Source organism: Monodelphis domestica, chromosome 4 (assembly GCF_027887165.1).
Source record: "Monodelphis domestica isolate mMonDom1 chromosome 4, mMonDom1.pri, whole genome shotgun sequence".
Taxonomy (NCBI): Eukaryota; Metazoa; Chordata; class Mammalia; order Didelphimorphia; family Didelphidae; genus Monodelphis; species Monodelphis domestica.
Genome location: NC_077230.1, coordinates 348,167,752 through 348,185,825, shown reverse-complemented (window position 1 = coordinate 348,185,825; position 18,074 = coordinate 348,167,752). Strand labels below are relative to the sequence as shown.

Genomic DNA, 18,074 nt, shown 5'->3' with positions numbered 1-18,074 from the left:
GGGAAGAAATCTGAGAAAACTTGTATGAATTGATATAAAATGAAGTGAGGAGAACCCAGAGAGCAACTTACATAAGGGGAACAATAGTGCAAAAACAACTTTGAAACATTTCAGACCTCTAATAAATGCAGTGACCAACCCAAATTCCAGAGGTCTGATGAGGAAGCCTGCTCCCCACCTCCTGACTAAGGAATGATGGACTCAGGGCAAAATAAGACATAATTTCTTGGACATGGTTAATTTGGAATTTTGTTGCCTCATTATGCATAATTATAAGAATTTGTGGTTTCTTTTTTAAATGGGGGAGGGACAGAAAGGGAAAATAAATGTTTATTTATTGAAAAAAAACAAATTAAATTTTTTTTTCTGAGAGGCCTGCTTCCAGAATATCAAGTTGGAGATGTCTGGCAGGCAAATAGAGATGTAAGACAAGCTCAGGCGAGAAAGGTAAGAACTAGATTGGTAGATTTGAGAGTAATCTGCAATGAAATAACAGCTAAACTCATCAGACCTGATGAGATCACAGGGACAGTGTAGGGAGGAGTTCTTAATCTTTTTTTAGTATCTCAGGGCAGTCAGGTGAAGCCTATGGACCCTTTCTCAGGATGTTTTAAAATGCAAAAGATAAAATATATAAGATGAGGAAGGAAAGCAATTATATTTAAATATAGTTATCAAATGAAATATTTTTACCTTTCCTGACTCCAGGTTAAGACCCTTAGAATAGAAAGAGAAGTGATAGCCTAGGAAAAAAAGTTCTGAAGACAACATGTGGATGGTGACCTTGTAAGAGGAGAGGAATTGGGCCAAGAGGCAAGAGGAGAACCAGGAGAGGACAGAGTTGGGAAAAACCAGGAAAGAATGGTTCATAGTGTCGAGAAGGATGAGGTGAGAGGGGAAATGCTATTCATTCATTAGATTGGGGGGAGAGGGAGAGACAGAGACAGAGACAGAGACAGAGAGGAGAGGAGAGGAGAGAGAGATTAGTAAGACATTAAAAAAGAGCAGTTTTAGTCAAATGGTAGGGACAGACACCAGATTGCAAAGGGTTGAGAAGTGAGTGGGAGATGGAAAGCCAAGTCAACAAGCATATACAGCCTTTTTTCCCTTGAAATCTGGCTATGGGAGAGAGAAGAGATACAAGATGATGGTAGGGTCAAATGAAGAGGGTGGGGGTTGGGTTTGTCTGTTTTTTAAAGGATGGGGAAGTTCTGGGCATGTTCATAGGCATCAGATAAGGAGACCAGAAGCCCAGATAAGAAGAGGCTGAAACTTACCAAGAAAAAGAGAGGAAGAGATCAAGGACTGGTATAAGTAAGCACTACTACCTCGACTTCTTAAGCCTGGAGACAAGGAGGAAGAGTGGGGAATGGTGTCATTTAAAGTGTGTCATTGGAGGGGACGGAAGGGGAGCTCTCAATTGGAGGCCTCCATTTCTTTCAGTGAAGGGTCTAAGAAGGTCTTCCACTGAGTGGAGAGGATTAAGGAGTGGCAAAAGCCTTGAGAAAAAAAATATCTGGGATAAACACTGGGAGGAGGGCAATGATGTGTCAATCATGCAAAACATTTGGGGGCATGTGGATGCCTCAGTGGATTGAGAGCCAGACCCAAAGATGGGAGGTCCTGGGTTCAAATGTATCCTCAGACACTTCCCAGCTGCGTGACTCTGGACAAGTCACTTGACCCCCATTGCCTAGCCCTTACCACTCTTCTGCCTTGGAACCAATACACAGTATTGTATCCAATGTCTTGGTATCCAAGACAGAAGGTAAGGTAAACCCTTAAAAAAATCATGCAAAACATTTCCATATTGTTCACTGTTGTAAGAGAATATTCATATAAAATCAAAACCCTTTAGTCTTTATTTTAATAAAAATACAAACTAATGTGAAAAAATTTCTGTTTTCATCTGCAGTACTACTCCAACAGTTCTTTCTCTGGAGGTAGATAGATAGTCCCTCAGAATTGCCTGGATCAATGTATTACTGATTGTAGCTAAGTCTATCACATTTGATCATTCCACAGTATTGCTGTTACTGTGTACAATGATCTCCTGGTTCTGCTTATTTCACTCTGCATCAGTTCATGTATGCCTTTCTGGTTCTTTATGAAATCATCCTGTTCATCATTTCCTACAGCACCACCATATACCACAATTTATTCAGCCATTCCCCAATTAATGGACATCCAATTCTTTGCCACCTCCAAAAGAACTGCTAGAAATATTTTTGTACAAACAGGTCCTTCCCCCATTTTTTTAAATCTCTTTGGGATACAGACCTAGTAGAAGCCCTAGCTTTAATGGGAATAAGGAAAGGCTTCTTCCAAAATTTAAGCAGGATTTAAGCTGAGATTTGAAGGAAGCTGGAATGGAGAAAAGGCAGAGATAAAGAGGAAGAGCACTCCAGAAAAGGGGGATAGCCAAAGAAAATGTCTAGTGCCGAGAGATGGAATTTCTTGTCCCAAGAACAGCAAGGCAGCCAGTGTCATTGTATTTTAGAGTATACAGAATATATAATAAGATATAAAAAGACTAGAAGGGGGCACAACTAGGCAGAGCTCAGTGGATAGAGCTAGGCCTGGAAACAGGAGGTCCTACATTCAAATGTGACCTCAGACACTTCCTAGCCGTGTGAGCCTGAGCAAGTAAGTCACTTAACCCCAACTGCCTGGCCCTTACTACTCTTCTACCTTGGATCCAATACTTAGTCTAGATTCTAAGACAGACAGTAAGGGTTAAAAAAAAAACTAGAAAAGGGAGAAGGATATCAAGTTATAAAAGTTTTAAAACCAGATAATTTTATATTTGATATTGAGGACACAGGAAGTCACCAGAGTTCAATGAACAGGGAAATGATATAGTCAGGCCTGCATTTTAAGAAGATCATGTTGATAGCTGAGAGGGGATGGACCAGAATGGAGAAAGCCTTGTGGCAGGCAACCCCACCAGCAGGTTATTGCAATAGGCCAGGCGGGAGGTGATAAAGGCAGTATCAGAAGAGATTATACAAGAGATGTTGCCAAGACAGAATCAGCAACACTTGGCAACCCCAGATTTGGATATGGGAGAGGGGAGGGGAGAGTTGAACAATACCGTGGCTGCAAGTCTAGGTAACTGAGAGGATGCCCTCAACAACAACAGAAAAGTTGAGAAAAGGGGTAAGTTGTGGGGGAAGAGAAGTTAATGAGTCCAATTTTGTACATGTTACGTTTGAGATGTCTCTAGGACAACCAATTAGAAGCCGACAGACAGTGGGAGAAGCAAGGCTGGAGGTCAGGAGAGAGGCTGGCACAAGGTAAAGAGACTGGAATAATCTGCACAGAGATAAAAATGGAAACTATGGGAGCTGATGAGATCACCCAGTGAAACAGTAAAGAGAAAAGGGTACAGGAGAGAGAAGGCCTTGGAGGACTGAGAAGGAGAGGTAGGAAGAGAACCAGGAGGGAGGAGTGCCCTAAAAACCTGAGAAAAGAGACTCTCAAGCTGGAGAGAGTGATCAGCAGTGCCAAAGACTGCAAAGAGACCAGAGAGAAGGAGGACTGTTCAAAGGCATTAGATTTAGCAATTAGGAGGTAATTTGGTCTCTAAGGAAGAGAATGAGAGGAAAAGAAGTGAAGGCATCAGTTGCACACAGTCTTCTCAATAAAAAGGAAGTGAGAGATGGGACTAAGGACAGCCAGACCAAGAGAAGGAGGAAACTTGGCCATGCTTGTGGGCAATTGGGAAGCAGTCGGTGGAGAGGGAGAGCTAAAGATTAGAGATGGCAACCTGCTAGAAGATTCAGGTTGGAATGGGATTGTTTGTGCATATAGAAGGGTTTCCCTTGGCATGGAAGAAGTCCATCTCTTCCTGTGAGACAAGAGTGAAGGGGAAGAGCGTGTCAGAAAGAATCTGAGTGATGAGAGATGAGGAGGAGGGGAGAAGAGGGAACTCCCATCAAATAGCATCCATTATATTTTTCAGGCAGGTTCTCAGCCAGGGTCTTGGTTAAATGGGCAGACAAAGTGGGAATTAGAGACTTCCAAGATTACCTAGTATATACTATTGAAAGAGAAGGCAAGGCCTCCCCCAAGGTCACACCATTTGGCCAGGGCTGGAGTAGAAACTAGAACTCACGAGTCTAATCACAAAGTCAGGATCCCTCATGCCACCTTGGCTCTTGGCCCTCATCCAGAGTGAGGATGATGAAGGCTCCTGGTCTGGGCTATTCCCCACCCCCAGAAACCCAAACTAAGAATATCAGCCACAACTGTTCCAGTTTCTCCCTGGCTCCCTCAAGCCTATCCTGCTACCACCAGGGACCCCGGGGATGGCAAAAGTAGGTTTTGAGGTCAAGGACTAGAGCAGGTAATGGTGCCATTACTGGGGCCCTTGTCCCTGATGAGAGGCAGCCACAGACCAAAAAGCCCTGGTTTTCTGAATCAGAAGACTGAGGCTCCAGAACCAGCTTGGTTGCTCATATGATCCTGGGCCAGTCATTTCCTTTCTCTAAGTCTGTTTCCTTCTCTGCAAAATGGTTCCATTACCTATTTTAGGGAATCACTGTAAAGATAAAATAAAGTCCTTGAAGCATATTGTTAAGTCTCAGAGTGGTATATAAATGTTGCTCTTGTTATTATTATGATGATTCAGATTCCTAGTATCAAAATAGGGGCTATTATTATTATTGCTATCCTTTTTATTAGATATATGCCCTGTCAAGAACCACCCATGAATGGCTCCCTCCAACTTCACCTTCTTCTACCTCCCACTGGAGAGACCCTGAGAATGGCATGAACTGTGTCTGATAGAATATAAGCTCCCCAATGGCAGGCATTTTGGTCTTTATATTTATTCCCAGACAGAGGGCACACAGTAGACATTTAATAAATGCTTGTTGGCTAGTTAGTCCTCCAAGGCAAAAACATACCCCCTGAGCCTTAGGTCCACTCCCCATGGAGGTTTCAACAAATTATTGTCTCTTGCCACAGACAGACAGAAGCTGGTTTTATCCCCAGCCTGAGACCAGACTCTGGTCTTTACTCTTCCTTTCCACCAGCTTCCAGGCCACCATCTTGAAAGATGGAGAAACAAAGGGGAGGGGAAGAAGGTGAAATTCACAACATAATGGAATGTAGGAACTGAAAGAGAACATGGGACATGGGCTGTCAGAACTGGAAGGGTCCCTAGAACACAAAATGTAAGGGCTACATAGTACCTGAAATCAATCATTCAACAAACAATGATTAAGCACCTACTGAATGCCAGGCACTATAATAAGTGCTAGAGAAACAAAAGTAAAAGTGGACCAGTTCTTGCTTTCAAGGGGTTTATATTCTACCAATTAATCAATGTGGGAACCAGAAGGAACCTCAGCAATCATTCAGGCTACCATCTTCATTGCAAAGATAAGGAATGGGGAAGGGATCAGGCAAGGTCACACAATAATGAAGCTGAAACCTTCCTCCAATTCCTGTCTCTGCTCATTCAGCTCCATCATGTTGCCTCTCTTCTGGACCCCAAACCTACTACTTTCATTGTCACTTTCATATTAATATAATAATAGCTAGCATTAGTATGGAATTTTACAACTATTCATTGGATCTTCCCAATAATCCTGGGAAGAAGGTTCTATTATTATCCCCATTTTATTGGTGAGTAAACTGAGGCTGAGGTGGGGGAAAGGTGCTATTATCCCTATTTCATAGGTGAGTAAACTGAGGCTGAGGTGGAGGGAAAGGTTCTATTATTATTATCCCTATTTCATGGGTGAGTAAACTGAGGCTGAGGTGGAGGGAAAGGTTCATGGGTGAGTAAACTGAGGCTGAGGTGGAGGGAAAGGTTCTATTATTATTATCCCTATTTCATGGGTGAGTAAACTGAGGCTGAGATGGGGGGAAAGGTGCTATTATCCATATTTTGTAGGTGAATAAACTGAGGCTGAGGTGGGGGAAAGGTGCTATTAATATCCTTATTTCATAGGTGAGTAAACTGAAACTGAAGAGGGATGAGGTTGCTATTATTATCCCCATTTTATTGATAAATAAACTGAGGCTAAAAGGGTTATATGACTTACCCTTGGGTCACAGAGCTGGTAAGGGTCTGAGGCAGGATGTGAACTCAGTCCAAAATCTAAGGGAATCTCGGTTCTGTGTTCATAGTGTGGAGTCCAAGCCAGGAGGGAAATAACTGCCCATGGGGCAATATTACAAAAACAATAATAATATAAGGGTAAGTTGTTCTCCTTCATGCTCAGAGAAGACCAAACTGTCATTACTATGTTGGATCAATGGACATTGTGTCCAACTGTAGCTAAAAACAATAACAATAATCCCAATAGTAACATTTCTATATCACTTTAAGGTGTGCAAAGTACTTTACAGATATTATCTCATTTGATTAACAACCCTATAAATTAGATACTAGTATTATTATTTCCGTTTTGCAGATGAGGAAACTGAGTCAGGCAGAGGTGAAGTGACTTGCCCAGGGTCACACATCTATAACACATCTGAAGCAGGCTTTGTTCTCAAGTCAGCATGACACTAATTCCAGCACTGAAGCCCACTGGACCACCTGACTCCAGTCCCCAGATTTCAGGGCATCTCCCCAGGGAAGAGGCAAGTCAGAGAACAATCTTATAACGCCGCCTACAAAAGCCAAGCCACAGAGGCAAGCGTGTTGGGGGAGTCATTCTGGGATACGAACGCTCGGCTTCTAACAGTGCAGGAGCCAGAAGGCAGAGCGGGAAGGGGGTGGGCCCTTCCTTCTTTCCCAGTGTCCCCCTGGCCTGGAGACCCATTCTTTCCTACAGGACTTCTAGACAATGTCCTCTCTCCTCAGCCACAATCTCACCAATCTTGTCCAACTAGTTTTCACCCACATCCTCCCCCCAAGAGGGGAGAAGCCGGGAAGAGGTCCTTGAAACAAGCCCTTGGATTACAGCCTAAAAGACTGAAAGGGGCCAAAAAGACCAGTTAAAATAACACCTTTATTTTACAGATGGAGAAATGAAGGCCCAGAGAGGGAAAGGGACATAGCCAAGGCATGAAAAGTCAGTGGCAGAGCTAAGGCTCGAACCAGGTCCAAGACCCAGAGGAGGGAGCTGTGCTCAATAGCTCCTATTTTTAATAAAGATTTACCATCTTCAAGGTACTTTTCTAATCAGAGCCCTAAGGGATAGGCAAGCAGTACAAAAACTATTATTCCCTACAAAGAATTCAGAGTCTAAGGAAGATTTATACCAACTGATATAGAGTGAAATAAAAAGAACTGGGGGAAGCTAGGTGGCTCAGAGTCAGACCTGAAGAGAGGAGATTTTAAATCTAGTCTCACACTTCCTAGCTGTGTGGCCCTGGGCAAGTCACTTAACCCCCATTGTCCAGTTCTTACCACTCTTCTGGCAGGAAGGGGTGGGGCGGAGAGAATGGGAGAGAAAGAAAGAAGGAAAGAAAGAAGAAAGAAAGAAAGAAAGAAAGAAAGAAAGAAAGAAAGAAAGAAAGAAAGAAAGAAAGAAAGAAAGAAAGAAAGAAGAAAGAAAGAAAGAAAGAAAGAAAGAAAGAAAGAAAGAAAGAAAGAAAGAAAGAAAGAAAGAAAGAAAGAAAGGAAAGAAAGAAAGAAAGAAAGAAAGAAGAAAGAAAGGAAAGAAAGGAAGAAAGAAAGAAAGAAAGAAGAAGAAAGAAAGAAAGAAAGAAAGAAAGAAAGAAAGAAAGAAAGAAAGAAAGAAAGAAAGAAAGAAAGAAAGAAAAGAAAGAAAGAAAGAAAGAAAGAAAGAAAGAAAGAAAGAAAGAAAGAAAGAAAGAAAGAAAGAAAGAAAGAGAAAGAAAGAATCGAACAAGCAACCAGGAAATCAATATTCATAATAACTATAACAAACAATGAAAAAAAGAAACTGACTGCCAGTCAGTTGTAATAGTCAAGCTTCATCTTAAAGATGAGCCAAGAAAATGTACCAACTTCCTCTCTTCTTTGCAACAAGTTGGGGGACTAGGGTTGCAGAACACGGCATACACTATCAGACTGGTTGCTGGTTGGTTGGTTAATTTTACTGAACAGCTTTTTCACTTTCTTTCTTTTTTGTTCTCTGTTACAGGGAATGCCTGGCTAAGTAAAGGAAGAGAAGGAAGGGATATATTCAAAAATGAAAATGAGCTGAAACAAAAATCAGAAACAGTTAAACATTTAAACATAAGGAATAAATAAAATGACTAAAGACAAAGATACAATAGAGAAAAAAAGAATTCTTTATTCCCATTATCCATATTGGGAAAATAGAATCTGAAGAGGGAAAGTAGAATATAACAATAAACATATGAAGTGCCTACTATGTGCAGTGCTTTGTATTGGGCACTAAGAAGATAAGTCTTGTTCCATCCCTCCGTGGAGTGCCTAGTCTAGGAAGAGGAATGGTGATGCAGAGTAATGGCATGACTGGGTATTTACAATCAGTAAATAAGAATTTGTTAACTGCCTACTATGTGCTAGGGACCTCTCCTAATCACCAGAGACACAAAGAAAGGCAAAAATAGGGTCTTGGCCTTCAAATCTCTCCCAATCTAATGGGGGAGACATGAAAGCCCCTATTCACACAAGAGTTATCAATTAGTCAATCAATCAGCATGTACAGTATAAATAGGTGATAATCTCAGAAGGAAAACATTAGGGGTGAAGGGAGGTGGGGAGAGACGGGGAGGACGACAACTAGGAAAGGCCTCTTGCAAAAGGCAGAATTTGAACTGAATCTTGAAGGAAGTCAGAAGATAGAGGCCAGGGAAAAGGGCATTTCTGTGAAAGAGATGGAGTCAGGAATCCAGGTGAGCAAGAAGAAACAAGTCACTGGGACTCTGTACGTAGTGAGGAAGAAGACAGAAAGGTAGAAAAGAACCAGCTTGTGAAAAGGATCTTTAAAAGTCAAAGGAAAGGATCAGCTAAGTGGTCGATGGACAGAGAGCCAAAACTGGAGATGAAAGGTCTTGGGTTCAAATTTGGTCTCAGAAACTTCCTAACTGTGACCCTGGGCAAATTACTCCCCACCCCTTAATGCTCTTCTGCCTTGCAGCCAATACTTAGTATCACTTCTAAGAGAGAAGGAAAGGGTTTTTACCAAAAGAGTCAAACAAAGTAACAGATATTTAATCCTGGAGAAAAAAGGGAGCCACTGGAGGTGATTGAGTAGGGGAATCAGAGCTTCATTTTAGGAAGATCACTTTGGCAACTAAAAGGAAGATGGGCTGGAAGGAGAGAGCCTGGAGCCAGAAAAACCAACCAGCAGGCTATTGCAAAAGTCCAGACACAAGGAGATAAGGGCTCGGACCAGTGAGTAGGAAGGCAGTGGTATGGTGGAGAAATTGAAAAAGGAGAGTGGAAGTGGGAAAACTATTAATGAAGGGCTATTGCAATAGTCCTGGAAGGACGAAGGACCAGAGTTCTAGAGCTAGGAAGCATCTCAGAAGCCTCCCATTTTACATATAAGGAAACTGAGTCCAGACCCCCTATTTTGTACATGTAGAAAATTAAGTCCAAGAAGGTTGTGACCTACCCAAGATTACACAAAGGGTCAGTGTCAGAGGCAGGATTTGAATACACATCCTTTGACAAAAACCTTTCCATTGCACCATGCCAACCTCTCATGGGAAAGTAAGAAACTTGTGCTTTTTATGTAGCAGTGGGATCAGAGTGATCCCCAGAGGCAGAATTGCCAAGGAAAAGTAAACGAATTAAATATGAAATATTGAAGAAAAGAGAAGAATCTAAAATGGCCCCAAAAGTTGTCTTGAAGTCAGGAAAACTAACCTTCTTGAGTTCAAATCTGACCCTGGACACCTACTACCTGTGTGACCCCGGGCAAGTCACTTAATCTTGTTTGCCTCAGTTTCTTCATCTGGAAAACAAGCTAGAGAAGGAAATGGCAAACCACTCTAGAAACTTTGCCAAGAAAACTCCACACAAGGTCACAAAGAATCGGACACAACTGAAACAGCTGAACAACAAAAACATGGCCAGGATCACGTTATTTAACCATGTCACTGCCTCAGCTTCCTCATCTATAAAATCGAGGAGTTGTCCTACAGGGCCTTTAAGAGCTCTTTCTTCAAGTTTTAAATCTATGATCTTATAACCTATCCCCATCAAGCCCTCACCTCCAGTCTTGCTTCTTTCTCAGCAAAGGATTTCACCTCCTCCAGCAAAGAAGACTCAGGACTCCTGAAATGAATGCTTCTATCCTCCCTCCTCAAAACCTCAAAAGATCTCCTGATCTTCCTCTGGCCGGCCTCTCCTCTCCACACAGGATAAGTGTGAAAGCCACCAAGGCTAACTGCTGCTGGGCCCCGATCCACCAACCATCCACTTGCTCCCTCTCTCCTTCATTATCAATCTCTCTCTACTAGAGGGCCACATAGAACTGTGCCTATAAAACACTGTTCTTAGAGTCATTAAAACCTGGGTTCAAATACTACCTCTGACATTTACTGTGTAGCCCTCAGCAACCTAGTGAAACTTTCTGAGCCTCAGTTTCCTCAGCTGTAAAATGGGGATCATAACAACACTACCTCATGGGGTTCGTGTGAGGATCCAATAAGATAATACAAGTAAAGTGCTCTGCCAGGCTTAAAGGACTGCATAAATGTGAGCTATTATCAGAATTGGCACCTTCTCCTCTACCTACAAATAAGCTTGAAACTTCTCAGGTTAAACCAGTGAGGAGTGATCAGACAGGTTGGAGGACCAGCAGGGTCCTTCTGCCTCCATCCCCTCCCTGGAACACCTTTCACGCACTTTCACACACACTTTCAACCCTTCTGTCCCATCTCTCTCTTCCCCCATGTGGCCCAAGCCTCTGGAAAGAAAAGTCTACACTTGTTGCTCCTACTTCCACCACTTCCTGCTTCTCTACTTTTCACCACCCACTCATTCCTAAACATCTTGCAGGCAGATTTTTATAAACTTTAACTCTACTGAAACCACTCTCTCAAAGGATGCCAAAGATGTCCCAGTTGCTAAACCTAATTAATGCCCTTCCTTCAGTCCTTCCCCCTTGATTTCCGTGCAGTGTCTGGCACTCCTGACCACCTTTTCCCTCTCATACCATCTCCTGAGGCACCATACTCTCTCCTGGTCCTCCTCTAGCCTGTCTCACCACTTCTCACCGATCCATCTTCTTGCTCTAGCTGTCCATGTGTAGGTGCCTCCAACTCCAGCTCCATCCTGCTCTGCTGACAACACTCTCAGTGATCTCATCCACTGTCATGCAGTCAATGATTACACCATGCAGATGATCCATAAATTCATTTGCTGGCCCTGATCATTCCCCTATCTGCTAGTTCTCCATTTTCAAAAGGCTGAAAGCCATCCTGACCTCAAAATCAGCATATCGCTAAAGCTTACGCCATCTTCTCCCACTTCCCAAGTTTAATTCTTCCCTCTTCCTCACCCCCACATCTGATTGCCCAATCTTATTGATTGCCCAAATGTTGATTCTCCCTTATCAGGCCTTCCACTTTCATCTCCTTCTCTTCTCTTCCCCCCTCCCATCCATCCTCCACACTCTTGCTGGAATAATCTTCCTAATACACAGATATGACCATGTCACCCCCTCTCAGAAACTTGTCAATGGTCCTCCAGTGAACAAAGTGTAAAACTCCTTAGTCTGGCACTTGAGGGCCTCCACTTGGCTCCAAGCTACCTGGCTAGCCTTCCTCACACTACTGCTATTTGCATAGTCTGTGTTCTAGCCAAAATGGGTTGCTTATGTTCCACCAGTTCTCTCTCTCTCTCCCTCCCTCTCCCTCCCCTTTCTCTGTCCTCCTCTCTCTCTTCCCCCTCTTTCCTTCCCCCGACTCTTTCTCCTGCTCTCTCATTCTCTCTCAATCTCTCTCATTTTCTTACCCACCCTCCACCTCTATCTCTCTCTCTTTCCCCTTTCTCCCCCTCTCTCATTCTCTTTCTCAATCACTCTCCCTTACTCTCTCCTCTCCTCTCTCTTCCCCCCACCCTTTCTCCCCCTCTCATTCTCTCAATCTCTCTCCCTCACTCTCTCCTCTCCTCTCTCTCTCCCTCCCTCTCTCTTCCCCCCTTTCCTTCCCCCCACCCTTTCTCCCCCTCTCTCATTCCCTCACCCCCCATTCTCTCTCCACCCCTCTCATTCTCTGCCCCCCCTTATGTCACCTCACCCTCCAATTCTGCCAAGGTCTATCTCTCCCTTCCTTCAAAGCCTAGCTTAGGTGATATCTCTGTCCAAGAATCCTTTCCCATCTGGCCTCTAGCTCCAGAGAGACTTGATCTCTTCCTACACAATGGTTACAACAATGTAAATGGGAAGAACAAAAAAACACAACACAACACTTGAAACTGAACACTGTAATTATATGACCTGGCTTGGCCCAGGAGGGAAAAAAGTGACAAACTTCCACCTCCCTCTCTCCTTTGCAGAGACAGAGAACCCTGGTTCAAAATATTGCATACAATGGCAAACTAGCCTGGTATTTGTTCGTTTTAGTGGACTCTATTTTCCCTCTTATTATAGTAGCGTACTGAAACTCTGAAAAGCTGAGGAATTCCTGAACTGCAAGACCAGCCCCTTCCACAAATAGCAGTATTAGTCCTTGGGTGGTGCTCCAAGCACCAGAGGGGTTCAACAAATGTTTGTTGTTAGTAATGAATCTACCTGATGGTTTGGAAGGAGGGTTGCAAATTATAAAAATCCCTATTATTTCTGACCATGAAATAAAATGTAATTGTTTCCTGATTTAAAATAAAGAAGGAAAGAAAGAAAGAAAGAAAGAAAGAAAGAAAGAAAGAAAGAAAGAAAGAAAGAAAGAAAGAAAGAAAGAAAGAAAGAAAGAAAGAAAGAAAGAAAGAAAGAAAGAAAGAAAGAAAGAAAGAAAGAAAGAAAGAAAGAAAGAAAGAAAGAAAGAAAGAAAGAAAGAAAGAAAGAAGGAGGGAGGGAGGGAGGGAGGGAGGGAGGGAGGGAGGGAGGGAGGGAGGGAGGGAGGGAGGGAGGGAGGGAGGAAGGAAGGAAGGAAGGAAGGAAGGAAGGAAGGAAGGAAGGAAGGAAGGAAGGAAGGAAGGAAGGAAGGAAGGAAGGAAGGAAGGAAGGAAGGAAGGAAGGAAGGAAGGAAGGAAGGAAGGAAGGAAGGAAAAGAATCCCTCCCACCTTACATTTCTCATTGACCTCTTCATGACTCTCACTGATCTCACTCTCCCTGGTAATGCAGAGATTTCTGTACATAAAACAGGCATTTTTGTATATGATGCATTTCCTATAATGGTGCAAGCCCCCTGACAATGTCATTTTGTCTATGAGGATAAAAAATATTAGGCACACAGTTGGTGCCTTAAAAAATGCAGGAAGAACTCAGAGGCAGAGAGCTATGGGTACTCCATCTCTGATTCTCCATTCTCACCCTGGACAGAGGAAGGAAGCTGCTTTTCACACTCTACCTATAATTCGTCACCTTGAGGCCTCAAGTGGCATGAGGTAAGCAGAGGCCCAGAGAAACCACAACACCCATGCCCTCTCCCTGACAACAATTTCAGGGGGATCCCAAGCGGGTAAGCTCTGGAAACTACGATTAAAGCCACAATCCATTAAGAAGTGTTATTTGGACTAGATCACCAGGCCTAAGATGGGAAGTCCAGGGTTTAAATCTGGTCTCTGACACTTCCCAGATGTGTGACTTTGGGCAAGTCACTTAACCCCACTGCCTAGCCCTTACCACTCTTCTGCCTTGGAACCAATACTTAGCATTGAGTCTAAGACAGAAGGTAATCTCGACCTCAGACACTTAGCTGCGAGACCCTAGGTGAGTCACTTACTCTAACTGCCAAGCCCTTGCCACTCTTCTTCCTTAGAATCTATACTTAGTAGGCAGAGGGAAGAGTAAAGTAACTAGAAAGAAAAGAAAAGCTGCCTGAAGTGGACAATCCCTTAAAAGGTAACTACAGCTTCTGTGCCCACTTAGCTGAGGAACAGACATCTGTGGCCAAAGTGAAGAAATCGGCAGACTAGCCCTTGGTCTCCGCCCCCTCAGTGCCCACAAAGGAGGCCCCAGAGCACCTAAGGGTGGAGGGGCAGGAACCCACAGGCCAGCCTTCTTCCCTACCCTGAACAAGTGGAGAAGATTCGCACCCTGAGATTCCAGCTGGCAGGACCTACAAAGGGATTAGAGGGATTCTGCCTGGCAGAACTAAAAGGAGTGAGAAGACAGAAACAATATGAAGAAGCTCGCTATAAGGGAAAATATTGCAACAAGAACTGTTATCACAAAGTGGAATGGGCTGCCTTAACAGGTAATGAACTCCCTGTCAAAGGGGGCATCCATCCAAGACTAAGCAACCACTTGCTGTTGATCCGTAGGGGAGATTCCTGCTGTGATGCAGAAGGTACAAGCCGGTGCGAGTCTCCTTCCAGCTCACACATTCAGGGAGATCTTCCAGCCTGTCTTCATCCTTTTGCAGAGGAAATGAGGCTTAAGGAGAGGAAGTGACTTCTGCAAGGCCTCCCGCAGAAAGGCTGGGACAGCGCGGAGGCGAGGTAGGACCCTGGTTTCCTAGCTCGGACTTGGCTGACTCAATTTCCTCATCTGAAAAATAGGGGTAAGCGCACCCTGCTGGACCACGGCCCTCACCAGCGACCTGCGAGATGAGGTGCCAGTCAGGTCGGCTGACCTGTCAATGCACCCTTGTTAGATGCTTTCCAAGTGCCAGGCCCTGTGTGCTAAGGGCTGGGGACTCAAAGAAAGGCCAGGACAATCCCGCCTTCAAGGAGCGCATAGTCTAACGGGGAAACACCAAAAAATCACTACCTATAAAGACAGGTCCAGAGGAGATACTGAAGGGGATCTCAAAGGGCAGCTTCTCACGGAGAGCTACCTGCCAGTCGGGCCTCTCCTCGGCCCAGACCTCTGGGCCGCTCCAAGCTCTCCTCTCCAAGGCCTGGAAGCGTGGAGGGAGACCAGGGAGGGCCAGCTCCTTCAGACCAAGGGATCACTGCGGCCAGAGACCATGGCTTCCCTTCAGACCAGGGCCCCAAGGGTTAAGAGGCCTGGGTGAGAAAGGAAGGAGTCAGCCCCCTGTGGTGACGGGCGGCTGTGTCCTGAGGTCAGCGGCTGGACGGGCCAGGAGCCCAGCTCCCCTTCCCCCTCCCCCTCTCTCAGGAACAGAAGCCACTTGTTCCCTGGGCCTGGACTGCTTGGAGCTCCGGGTCCCCCCAGGGTCGGGGGGAGGGGGCCTTGAACTCAGCCCAGAAACTCCCCCTCCCCTCTGGCTGGCTCTCGGTGGGCCTTCTTTTCCCTAGGGCCCTAAGCCTCCTGGGGGAACAGGGCTTGGGCTCCCCGGGGTCCCTGCTAGGCAGGGCCGCTCAGTGCCATCATGAGCTAATCTCCTGGAGATGGGACAGTCCATGGGGGGCGGGGAGCCAAGGGGGTGGCTAGGGTGGAAGGCAGAGAATGCAGAAAGAGTCAGATGCACGTCCAGGCCCACAGGGTAGGTCGGGACGGCCTCCGCTCCCCCCACTCTCCCCAAGGATCGCCACGATGGGGGAGATGGGAGGAGAAGTAAAGAGAGCGTGGTCTAGGAAGAAGATGGAATTCTCATGGAGGAGCAGTTGGACCTACATGATGAGGGCTCTGGTTCGAAGGGTTGGGAGGACTCCAAGGAAAGGATCCAAGTGGACCCGGGAGGTGAGGGGAGCCTCCTGGAGGGAAGTGCTTGTACTGAGTCTGGAGGAGGGATGAGGAGACTTTGCAGGGCAGGAAACAGCTTGGGCAAAGGTGCAGAAGGGCAAAAGTCCATGGACAGGGACTCGGAGGAACAGAGGGCTGGAGAGGAAGGATGGGCCAGACCTTTGGAAGCCTGGAATTTTGGGCCAAGAAGTCTGGCTTAGATCTTTTCCTAGCCTTGGAGCCCCTCAGCAAGCTTGAGGTGACTCCCAGTAATCACCAGCTGATAATAGAGCATCTTATTGAACCCGAGTCCGTGGGGATCTAACCATTATGGTTCCCATTTCTAGAGCACTTAAGGATGAGGTATACAAGCTTTCCTCACAACTCTAAAAGGTAGGCGGTACAGGCATTACGGACCCCCCATTTTCCAGATGATGAAACTGAGGCCCTGGACTGCCAAGCACTTTAGCCCAAGTCGCATGGCCAGGAAGGGTCAGGGGCCGGGACTTTACCCAAGCTCTCCAGACCCAGGTCTGGGATCTTTCTCCAGTCACACAGGCTCCTAAAGCCCGACTTGCTGGGCTGCCTGCTTTTTTGCATTTTCTAACCACTCAGGGCCCTCCAGTGCCTGGCTGGGGATCTCCCCCGACCCTATTCCCAGCTAAGCCTGCCCATGCCTGACCCGAAGCCCCCTCCATCAGAGAAAAGAGCCTCTGCGGACCCAGCGAGGCCTGTGTCAGGGCCAACAGTCACCCCAATCCCGGTAGCTCACTGGGCCCCCCTCCAGCGGGCTCCTCTAAGACACCTCCCCAAGCCCCCTCCAATCTGAGCCGCTCAGTCCCGAGTTGAGCCCAGAGCTTCCCGGCTCAGTGGCCTGCTCACCGACTCCTAGGGAGCAAACACCCGCGGCTCCGCAGCCCTTCGGCCGGCCCACAAGCTCCTAACCCCTCACGAAGAGGAGCAGACGCTGCGCATCTCCCTCCCCCCCGGCACAGAAGGAGCCCGGACCCTCGGAGTCGGAAGGCCACTTGGCGATCAGAGACTAACCATCTCACTTTGCAGATGAAGAAGCTGAGACCCAAAGGGGACGGCTGATTTACTCCCAGCCCGTACCTAGAGTTAGGATCCAAGCCTGGGGTAGAATCCAAGTGGCCTGGCTTCCCCATCCCCATCCAGGGCTCCCCGAGCCCCGCGCCCCGCAGTCCTGGGACACTGCCTCCAGGAAGCCCTTCTAGCCCAGGCTGGCCAGAGCCTGCCTCTCAGCCCCACCGTCTTGGGCTCCCGAGCCCAACCCGAGCACAGTTGCCTCAGAGGCAGGGGGCGGGATAAAACGACCAGTGAGAAGGGCGCATGAGTTAAAGGTGATCTCCCAGAGCTCTGGGACTCTTCGAGAGGGAGACGGGACTCTCAGTTTATCGATCGGGGAAATGGGGGAGCCGGTGGTCGGGGAAACATACTGACTGACCTGGCTCCCGTGCAGCGCGGACCCAGGCGTCCGAACTCTCCCAGCGCCTCCGCTGACTTGCGGCAGCCCGGGCCCCCCGAGCTTCCGCCCGCCCCACGTGACGCCCCCGGGGAGGGGCCCGGCCAGGGCCGGGGCTGGGCAGGGGGTGGGGGGAGGCCGGGCCCGCCTCCTCTGGGTCTGGCTGTGTCGTCTGCGGAGCCGGTCTGGGCTGAGTCTCTATTTCACTGTCTTGTCTCTGCCTGTACCCGTTGGCTGGCTGGCTCTTCGCGGTGAGATGGAGACAAAGCGTTAGCCAGTGGAACCGAGGGCTTGAGTTCGAATGTCCGTGGCCTCGGGGACTTAGTCTTCGGGTTACCGTGGAATAGTTCCCGCCCCCTCTCTGAGCCAAAACAAGAGCTGGTCCCCAGGCTCCCGAGAGCTCCCTTTGCCGCTCTAAATCTGTTTCCTCCTTCCCCCGGGATCGCTCCGTCCTAAACCCTGAGGCCGCGGTAGCCAACAAAGTTCTTTCCCGGGGCTTCCTCCCCTGCCCCTTTGCCACCTCGCCTGCCCTTTTACCCACACCCCGCCCCATCACCTACTCCGCAATCCAGCCGCACTGGTCCCACTGGCCTCCTTGCCGTTCCCCCCACGCAGTCGCCCCATCTCCGGCGTCCGCGAAATTGACGGGGCAGCCCCCTATGCCTGGCACGACCTCCCTCCTCATCTCTGCCCCCTGGCTTCCGTCAAGTCCCGGTTAAAACCCCACCTTCTTGCAAGAAGCTTTCCCCAGCGTCTCACACGAGAGCCCTCCCTCTGGAGGTAGCTCCAGTCGGGAAGCCGCCGGCTAAGGCTCCTCAGTGGACTTGTGCCCACGTTGGGTCGCCCACTTTTTCTTGGCGTCCCTCACGCTTAGCACAAGCCTGGCACACATTGAAAACGGGAAACCCCAAATCGAGTTTATAAATGTCTGTCTTGTCTTGACTAGGTC

General features: G+C 47.0%; 1 protein-coding gene across 2 annotated transcripts in view; it reads right to left on the bottom strand.

Annotated features, from left to right (window-relative positions):
* ARAP1 (ArfGAP with RhoGAP domain, ankyrin repeat and PH domain 1) overlaps nucleotides 1–17,313 on the bottom strand; it is a 109,963-nt gene extending 92,650 nt beyond the window's left edge. The window contains exon 1 of one of the 2 annotated variants that reach the window (XR_008911445.1): nucleotides 17,108–17,313. The gene's annotated coding sequence lies outside the window, so the exon portion shown is untranslated. The remainder of the gene's footprint in view (nucleotides 1–17,107) is intronic. The other variant, XM_056795021.1, reaches the window with a different exon arrangement.
* Between the last annotated feature and the right edge of the window lie 761 nt (nucleotides 17,314–18,074).